The sequence below is a fragment of the Gadus macrocephalus genome, chromosome 22 (genome assembly GCF_031168955.1).
Source record: "Gadus macrocephalus chromosome 22, ASM3116895v1".
Taxonomy (NCBI): domain Eukaryota; kingdom Metazoa; phylum Chordata; class Actinopteri; order Gadiformes; family Gadidae; genus Gadus; species Gadus macrocephalus.
The window spans coordinates 15246884-15257514 of NC_082403.1; the positions used below are offsets into that span (position 1 = coordinate 15246884).

The following is a 10631-nucleotide window of genomic DNA, read 5'->3' on the forward strand; positions in this document are numbered from 1 at the left end:
CATGCACACACACGAAGGCACATGAAGGCATGCACACACACACAGGCACATGCGCGCACACACACACACACACACACACACACACACACACACACACACACACACACACACACACACACACACACACACACAGAAAAAGGAATCTCTAATTTTAGAAGCTAGTGATAAACCCTCTATCCAGTGGGACAGGGGGATATCAAAGGGAATGCTTGCTGGCTCTGTTGCCATGGTGAGCATGATTTCTCTTGGATGTCTCGTAATTGGATGGCAATGGTGGTTAAAAAAGGGTAGGAAAAAAGAGGTGGGGTGGTGGAGGGGGGGTGATATTTATCAAAGTCATCAACTCCAATAGCCATCAGAGGTCTATGATAAGTTATGAGGGGGGTACCCAGAGGGGGGGGCCCAAGGGATGGGCGGGGCTAAAGGTGAGAGTGAGTCCCAGATCAATGGGGAGCCATTCTGTTGGATGATGGCATGAGGTAGAAGAGGGAGAGAAAGGGCAGAGGGGATTTAAATATTAACAAAGACCAGCCTTAGAAAACTGAAGACCCGTTTTATGGGTCATATATTGCAGCAATGTTTAGGTTAAATAGTGGTTTCTATCAATGGAAAAAAACTATATAAATTAAGTTAATCAATTTGATTTAATCGAATCAGCAATTCAGCTATTCTGAAAAATCACAGACTTGAATAGCCCCAGTAATGGCTATACACACACACACATATATCTATATCTATATATATATAGATATAGATATATATATCTATATCTATCTATAGATACATATATATATAGATACATATATATATATATAGATATATATAGATATATAGATATAGATATATATAGATACAGTTACAATTTATTGCCACCAACTTAAATTATTCTTTCTTCAGTAGGACTGCATTAAAGTCTTATTTTGTAATGCAAAAATAGTTATTTTAGTCATTTTGGCCATTCAGAATGCACGTTATTTTTGGTAGTGTGGCCGAGCGTCCCAAGGTGCTGGTTTAAGGCTCCAGTTTCTTCGGAGGCGTGGGTTCAAATCCCTGCACATCCAAAAATCATCTCCATTCATGAAGCAGTTTGCAACACAATTCTCAAAAGTTAATGCTGTCGATTGTCAATGTCATTCCTTGAAGACGTAGACAAGGTCTTATGTTATTTATCTTTCATTCGCATCTAATTATGAAAATGAGAATCAACGCTAGCAGTAGTCAAAGTTTAATATGTGACATAACTGAATGTGCTTGTAAGGCGTCTGAGTGTACGTTGCGATAAGTAAGAATCCTGTGTAGCATTTGAGAAGTGTAACACTCTAGTGTGTAATCATCTTAATTGATTTCAATGGGAGTCCATCAGCATTTCAAGAAAGGTTGGATCAATCCATGGCCTTGAGGTACTTTGCACAAAATTAAGGGCTCTTGAACCCGGGACCTCTTGCACCCGAAGCAAGAATCAAACCCCTACACCAACAAGACACTTTTTCCGAAATTGATACGTCAATTTCTGAATTTGTCAAATGATAAGCAGGGGTGCAACAGTTTAAGAACAATTGTTTAGTTCAAACTCATTGCCACCAACTTACAATATTCATTCTTCATTTGGACTGCATTAAAGTCTTATTTTGTAATGCAAAAATAGTTACAGATGTCCTATGATTTGTGTTTCCGAGATGTCCTTGATGCTGAATTTAGGCTCCAATTTTAGGAGGCGCCTTTTCAAATCCTTTGCAAGGGCTTTCAACCCTTTGCATCGAAGCATCACTTTGAAAGACAATTAAGAAAGATTGTTTTTTCTGGTACTGTACCTCAGTGATCTAAAGCGCCGGATTAAGGCTCCAGTCTATAAGGAGGTGTGGGTTCAAATCCTACAACTGCCAGTCAATAACTTGCATCCAAGGAGCATTTTGAAAAGCTTTTCTCAAAAGGCAATACCGTCGACTGACAATGTGTCGCTTAAATGCTCAGAATCCCCTCAAAAAAACAACAACATTCCTTGAAGACCTACACAAGGTCTCATTTTGTTTATCTTTCATTGCCTCTTACCAAATTTGGAGTGAATTATGTAAATGAGAATCAATGCTAGATAATAAGCAGTAGTCAAAGTTGAATAACCTTAGTGTGCTTTTAAGGATCACAAATGTACGTTGTGATCAGTAAAATGCCAGTGAACAGTTTGAGTATTGTAACATTGCAGAATGTAATTTTCTGGTACACTATTGAAATTCTGACAGAGAGACGATGGTTACTCAGAATACTGTTTTGTTAGGAAAAATGTAAAGTCTACAAGCCTCCACCAAGATTTGAACTCTGATCACTGGACTCAAAGGCCAGAGTGCTAACAATTACAACACGAAACCTATGCTTGTAGTACTTCATGAATACAAAATTGTCCCAAGTCTGACCTAAAGCAAATATATTCACTAACCTGCCAAGATAACTCCTTGGTTTAAGTGATTTCAATGGGAGTCCCTCAGCATTTCAAGAAATGTTTGGTCAATCGATGGCGTTGAGGTACTTTGCACAAATGTAAGGGCTCGTCCGGGATTTGAACCCGAGACCTCTCGCACCCTAAGCGAGAATCATACCCCTAGACCAACAAGCCACAGATGCTGAAATTGATATGTCAATTTCTCAAATTGGTCAAATGATAAGCAGGGGTGCAACAGTTTCAGAACAATTGTTTAGTTCAAACACTGTTGAAATTCTGTCAGCGAGACGATGGTAACTCAGAATACTGTTTTGTTAGGAAGAATGTAAACTCTACAAGCCTCCACCGAGATTTGAACTCTGATCACTGGACTCAAAGACCAGGGTGCTAACAATTACAATACGAAACCTATGATTGTAGCACTTCATGAATACAAAATTGTCCAAAGTCTGACCTAAGGCAAATATATTCACTAACCTGCCAAGGAAACTCCTTGGTTTAAGTGATTTCAATTATTTCCATCAGCATTTCAAGAAAGGTTGGATAGATCCATGGCCTTGAGGTACTTTGCACAAATGTAAGGGCTCGTCCGGGATTCGAACCCGGGACCTCTCGCAAAGCGAGAATCATACCCCGACTAACGAGCCACCGATTCTTAAATTGATAAGTCAATTTCTGAAATTGGTCAAACGATAAGCAGGGGTGCAACAGTTTCAGAACAATTGTTTAGTTCAAACTCAATGCCACCAACTTACAATATTCATTCTTCATTTGGACTGCCTTAAATTCAGATTTTGTAATGCAAAAATAGTTACAGATGTCCTATGATATAGTGTTGCCGAGTTGTCCAAAATGCTGAATTTAGGCTCCAGTTCGAGGAGGCGCTTTTTCAAAGCCTTTGCATGGGCTTTCAACCCTTTGCATTGAAGCATCATTTTGAAAGGCAATTAAGAAAGAATGATATTTCTGGTAGTGTGGCCCAGTGATCGGAAGCACTGGATTAGGGCTCCATTCTATTAGGAGGCGTGGGTTTAAATCCTACCACAGCCTGTCGATAACCTGCATCCAAGGATCATTTTGAAAAGCTTTTCTCAAAAGGCAATACCGTCGACTGACAATGTGTCGCTTCAATACATAGAATCCCCTCAAACGAACTACAACATTCCTTGAAGTCCTACACAAGGTCTCATTTTGTTTATCTGTCATTGCCTCTTACCAAATTTGGAGTGAATTATGTAAATGAGAATCAATGCTAGATAATAAGCAGTAGTCAAAGTTGAACAACCTTAGTGTGCTTTTAAGGCGTCTAAATGTACGTTGTGGTTGAAGTACATGAACAGCGACATGCTGCCTGCCGCCGGTTGCCGCGAGGCACCACCGCCGCGAAGCACCACCGGCAGCGGTGGTCTGAATTTCCTTATGTACGTCGCCGTGACACCGCCGCCGGTGGACGGATCTTCCATGCCGCCGCCGTGACATCGCTGCTGGTCTCTCGTCTGCAGTCCCAATCATCCCATTCAAAATTTCACACGTTCCCACGGCGACGTAGGGTAGGCTGCTCCTTCGCCTCTTCCAGGGAATCCTTAGGTTTGGCACTATCCACTCGCAATAAATTCAGACAAAATGTACGTCTACTCTCGACGTGTGGATAAGTTCGTCGCCAATAAGACGCCTGCTGCCCTACGTCGCCGTGAGAACGCCTGAACCATGTATGTGGCCACAAAGCGCTTCAGTGTGATTTTATGACTTAGTTTAGGAATTACTAGTTGTGAACACATGGAATCTGCGGTGAACGCAGCTTTAAATACCCGAAACCGGGTTATGTTCCAAACTTAACCTGCGGAAAACCTGGTCCGACCAGGTTTGATTCAGAGTATATGTTGCTATAGTAACTAACATACCGTGTTCATTTTGGAACGGAAAACCTAGGGCTACCGCAAACCCTGGGTTAATTTGCCCGGTTATGTGATAAAACCGGCTTTGTGGAATAGGCCTACCCCTCTGCCCTATGAAGTGACATCATGCCCATCCAATCATCAAAACATTTTTGAGATCTGTTTTAAAACAGTTTTGGTCTTTTTGACACATAGAAACTAACGTTTTTTTTATAAAATGTCATCAACTTATTCATCAACAAGTCATTGGATATATTAATAGGCCTACCAGAAAATAATGAAGAAAAAAATTATATATAGGCCTATATATAGACTGGGAATCGAACCCCAGTCCCAACGGCGGCGGCGTGCATATCCTCTCCACACAGCGGCGGCGTAGCTTCTCCACACGTTGTTATCCTTCTCCAGGGAATCCTGGCACTATCCACTCGCCATATTCCAGGGAATCCTTGGTGCGGCCACACCAACCGCATTGCTCGCGTTGGACACCGCGAGTACCGCGCCTAACCTGAAGCTTGACCGGTGTGTGGTGGTTCAACGCTCCACCGCGCCACCGCAGCTAGATGAGTCCATGTCCATGCAAGTGAACGGAGCGTTCCCTCTTCGTCATAACTATCAAACCAAACATCCTTCACATTCACCGAGCGAACATTCTGAAAGTAAAATGCACATTTCTCGCTAGAAATGTTTCCATAAACGCATTTAATGGCGTAACTAGGTCACTATTTCCACCCAGAATAAAGAAAGATGTCGGCCGTATGCTTCTGTGCAAGCTCACTACTCTCTGCCAGTGACGTCGGGTCAAGCTCCACGCTGATTGGCTACCGTGGCTTAGCGTCACGCGTTGAAGCGGTGAAAGTTCAATTTTCTGAACTCCAGGCGTTGGTGCGGTGGGCGCGGTACTGCGTTTACGTGCGTAATTACGTGCAACTTCCGCGCCCAGCCCCCAACGCAACGCTTCACCGCTTCACCGCGTGTACCGCGCCTAGACCAATGGTTCCCTATGCAAAAATGCCGATTTTCAACGCCCCTACCGCGAGCAACGCGGTTGGTGTGGCCGCACCGCTTCACGCACGTTTCCTCACCACCACGGATAGCTTCACGTATTATTATTATCATAATAATAAATAAATGAATAAATATATATAAATCTATAATAAATAAATAAATAAATGTATGAATGCGACACGTGGCGGCGGATTGTATTTGCGTGGTCGCATATCCGTTACCAAGGCAACCCGCTGGGCCGCATCTGCACGTGGTTTAACTAATTAGTGCCACGCTCCGCCTAATGAGTTCACCTGTGGCGATTCGTGCTCAGTCATCTCTAACTTACCTTTCTGCTGCTCAGTTGGCCAAACTAAGCAGGTCGGTCTCCCCACTAACCGTCTAACGTCTCCCAGGTACGGTGATGTATACTTTAGGAGTTTAACCAGAACTTGGTTGGAGTTTCCCGGTTTTGTGTGACAAATGACAGTTCTTGTAACAAACGCTTTTCGAAGTAAAACGGACCACCACATCTGGACCTGCTGTGAGTAGAACGTTTATTTTCCTACTAGGCTTACTTGATGTTTAATGTTGGTTCTTGATGTAATTGGACATCATTTGTAGTGTTTTTGCGTGGTTATAGGCCATTTATTTATTCAGGTGGTGTGGTTAAATGTGGATTCATGTGTGCTAGTTGTGTGGGCTGATTTAAGACGTCTATAGAGTCTGATGCGTTTGCCAAATCATGTTTTTTATTAAGCCCTTGATCGTTTTATTAGGTGGATTTTTGCCTTTTAAAAACAAAACAAATTAAAAGTTAAAACCCTTAAGAATTTGATATATTTCTTTCAAGTATATTAGTCTAGATGCAGCTAAACTATACACAACTGCCAAAAGAAAGTTAAAAAAAATGATTAGTATCAAGTTTTAATGAAGTTTCTACAGGTTAAAGGACTGTCGTTTGGAGAAGATTGGTGCCAATATTTGGGGAAAGGAATGCATGATTAATTCAAATTAAGTTAGCTTGAATCAACTTTGCCTCAGTGGTGTGGTTTGAGCACTAAAACGAATCTGCTCGTTCCGTTACTTCACAGGTCAAGGAGGAGAAAGTGATTCTGTGAGTATCAAAACTGAACCATGAAGAAGAAACTGCGAACTGTAAGTCCTTATATTTCCTCTTTATGCTGGGGCATTGTTTTGGCCTCCTCGTTGGCTGAGGTGGAAAGGTGAATGATTTAAATAATGTTTTTTGTTGGTACTTGGGCTAATTACCTGTTTAGTTTGAACATGTGTCAATGCTGTGTTAGAAGGGTTGTAGTATAGGTTCCAAGTGAATTGTGAGAATAGTAACATAGGGTTTCAGAGTGCAGCCAAAACATACTCCAAGGTTTTGTCTAGATTTTCTTTCGACATGCTTCGCCACTACTTCCTGAACTTTGCATCACGTCACATGAGTTACCGTATGAGGGTTCAGATTGAGTGATCAGAGATGCATGCTAGGGTTCTGCGCTGTCTGAAGCCTCCAGCTCTGTAGACTTGCCCCCTTCAGGTGAAGGCATGTGTCTAAGAGGTGGTTGTGAAGTCATTTACATGAACTGGGATGTCATTCAAGATGGTGACAGGCTCTCACCTAAAGGAGAAACGCCCGGGGATGAGATGTGAGGGCTCTTCCTCAACGACTAGAACACCACCTCGGTCCTTCGCTAGAGAACCATGGAGCACCTTTCAACGTTGCCCACCATACATCTTGAAGCCGTAGCTACGGTTTCTCTACCTCCGCAGCTGGAGTAGAGCACAGCTGCAGTCACGAAAAGGGTCCTTGGTGGGATCTTACCGCGATAGGTTCTGATTTAAGAGGACCGAACTTCCAGGACCAGCTGGCCTCCTCCATTACTCTGCAGTTCAGCCTGAGAAAGGCTTGCATCTGAGCCAGCAGAGGGCTCATCGGCCTGCTGTTCATATGGGATGAGGAGAATCCTACTGTAAAGACCTACCAACCAATCCCTGCTCTGTTCAAGGTCTGGTCCGTTCATGACCTACCTACCAACTACTGGGACGTCCGATACCTACCAACTACTGGGACGTCCGATACCTACCAACTACTGGGACGTCCGATACCTACCAACTACTGGGACATCTGAAACCTACCAACTACTGGGATGTCTGAAACCTACCAGCTACTGGGATGTCTGAAACCTACCAGCTACTGGGATGTCTGAAACCCACCAGCTACTGGGATGTCTGAAACCCACCAGCTACTGGGATGTCTGAAACCCACCAGCTACTGGGATGTCTGAAACCCACCAGCTACTGGGATGTCTGAAACCTACCAGCTACTGGGATGTCTGAAACCTACCAGCTACTGGGATGTCTGAAACCTACCAGCTACTGGGATGTCTGAAACCTACCAGCTACTGGGATGTCTGAAACCTACCAGCTACTGGGATGTCTGAAACCTACCAGCTACTGGGATGTCTGAAACCTACCAGCTACTGGGATGTCTGAAACCTACCAGCTACTGGGATGTCTGAAACCTACCAGCTACTGGGATGTCTGAAACCTACCAGCTACTGGGATGTCTGAAACCTACCAGCTACTGGGATGTCTGAAACCTACCAGCTACTGGGATGTCCGAAACCTACCAGCTACTGGGATGTCCGAAACCTACCAGCTACTGGGATGTCCGAAACCTACCAGCTACTGGGATGTCCGATACCTACCAGCTACTGGGATGTCCGATACCTACCATCCCACCACTGGGGTGACCTAATCAGATTACCTTCTCACCACTTCCATTAAATCCCGTCCCTGTTCTCAGGCTCATCAAAGCAGAAGAGTTTGAGTCTGAAGGAAAACAACTGGACTGCCTGTGGCTCTTCAGGTGGGCATGGCGAGGGTTCTACCTTGCCTGGTTGTTCATGTGGTCAGGGTTTTACCTGGCCTGGTTGTTCATGCGGTCAGGGTTCTACCTGGCCTGGTTGTTCATGCGGTCAGGGTTCTGCCTGGCCTGGTTGTTCATGCGGTCAGGGTTCTGCCTGGCCTGGTTGTTCATGTGGTCAGGGTTCTGCCTGGCCTGGTTGTTCATGTGGTCAGGGTTCTGCCTGGCCTGGTTGTTCATGTGGTCAGGGTTCTGCCTGGCCTGGTTGTTCATGTGGTCAGGGTTCTACCTGGCCTGGTTGTTCATGCGGTCAGGGTTCTGACTGGCCTGGTTGTTCATGTGGTCAGGGTTCTGCCTGGCCTGGTTCTTCATGTGGTCAGGGTTCTGCCTGGCCTGGTTCTTCATGTGGTCAGGGTTCTACCTGGCCTGGTTGTTCATGTGGTCAGGGTTCTGCCTGGCCTGGTTCTTCATGTGGTCAGGGTTCTGCCTGGCCTGGTTGTTCATGTGGTCAGGGTTCTGCCTGGCCTGGTTGTTCATGTGGTCAGGGTTCTACCTGGCCTGGTTGTTCATGTGGTCAGGGTTCTACCTGGCCTGGTTGTTCATGTGGTCAGGGTTCTACCTGGCCTGGTTGTTCATGTGGTCAGGGTTCTACCTGGCCTGGTTGTTCATGTGGTCGGGGTTCTACCTGGCCTGGTTGTTCATGTAGTCAGGGTTCTACCTGGCCTGGTTGTTCATGTAGTCGGGGTTCTACCTGGCCTGGGGTTCTTCATCCGGGCGTGATCAGGGTGACGAGGCATACCATGTGTGAGCGTGATGACATGGGGATACGCACTTATTATACATCACAACATTTTAGGAAATGGTCCTTCAAGCTTGAAAGACTGCGACGTGGCTGCCCTTTCTAGCCCCGACATGATAGTTGGCTGGCAGGCCCTGTGGATTGTATCTTCTGGACTCCTGTGCTGGGATGCAAGTTTTTCTTGGGCTGAATTGCAATGCATTTGTCGATGCTAGCTGGACCTGGGAGTTGGGTCCCCCTTTGAATCAGAAACCATCTTGGTAACATCCCAACTAGGGTTCTCTTCATGCTGTAACCAAGCTCTTTTTCAGCTGAGGAGGAAAAGAAATCCTCGCTGGGGCTTCAAGATCTATGAAGAGGAATATTGAAATGTGTGCAATGGTTCCCTCTCGTAGGCGCTGTGGTGTATTCTAGTCGCCGAGAAAGAGCCCTCGCATCCTACCCATGGCGTCTCTCCTTGGGGAGTCCCTGTCAAAGTCTTGACGGATGTTCCAGGTCATGTAACTGATGCAACAGCCCTTTTGAACACTGTTTCTCCGGAGGGGGGCACGTCTACAGAACAGTAGACTTCAGACAGCACAGTATCCTAACATGCATCTCTGGCCACTCAGACCACACCCGGATCAATATGACAATGCTCATGCGATGTGAAGCGAGGAAGTAGCCAAAAGACAGATTAGTTAGCTTTTTTTGTACACTGGCAAGCATTGTTAATTGGTAGATAATTAGTTAAATGGGGTAACTGAAATGTTTAGTCAAAATGTTTTGTACATAAACCAACAGCAACAAACTACCAGATCGCCTCAAGGTAAGTCTGTTGGCTGTATTTTGCAATGAGACGACCACAAGATCTTCATCGTCGTTCAGCTCAAGGTGAGGTGCTGGTTACGTTACTTAGGGATGGTTCGTACTGGAACGTTATGATTCCAGTATGACGGGGCTTGGGGTTTCTGTAGAGGTTGGTAGTTAGTTTTGTGCAGTCTGTGAAGCTCTAATGCTGCAGTACTGTGTGGTGGAGGATAACTGGCAGTACGAACAGGATTGGCAATTGCGTTACGTCATCCACACCTTATTATGGCGTCTGGCAGTACGATCAGGATTGGCAATTGCGTTATGTCATCCACACCTTATTATGGCGTGTGGCAGTACGATCAATATTGGCATTTGCGTAAACCTCATAACTAATGAGCGTACCCAATTAAGGCAATCTGGCAGTGCCCCATTTCTATAGGTAACCATCTGCGATTATTGGTAAATCCTTATGCACTAGAAATTAGGAAGGGCACTCTTAAAATATATATTTTTTTAATTATCCCACAAAATACCGCAAACTACTTTGATAACTGCGCTCTACAATCAACTCTCGATTTTCTGCGCACACATTTATCGGGTCGCGTAAAAGATGGAGACGACGGCATTTACATACTACGGCTTTTTAGTTCTTCAACAACCCAGCAGCTGAATGTGGCTAAGTATCATTTTACTATCTAAATTACTATTGATATTGCTAGTGTTCTAAATATCTGGGCTGTGATCTGCTCAATATAGTTTCTGCTAGACTTCAGAAACAAAAGGAAGGGTTAAATGTAAGTGTGCTTATTCACGTATTATCAAATGGTATAGCTGTTAATTGTAAAG

General features: G+C 44.6%; 1 non-coding gene across 1 annotated transcript; it reads right to left on the reverse strand.

Moving 5' to 3' along the window:
• Positions 1–2536: 2536 nt before the first annotated feature.
• On the reverse strand, positions 2537–2608 carry trnap-agg (transfer RNA proline (anticodon AGG)). Its single transcript has one exon. It is a non-coding gene; the product is annotated as a tRNA-Pro (tRNA).
• Between the last annotated feature and the right edge of the window lie 8023 nt (positions 2609–10631).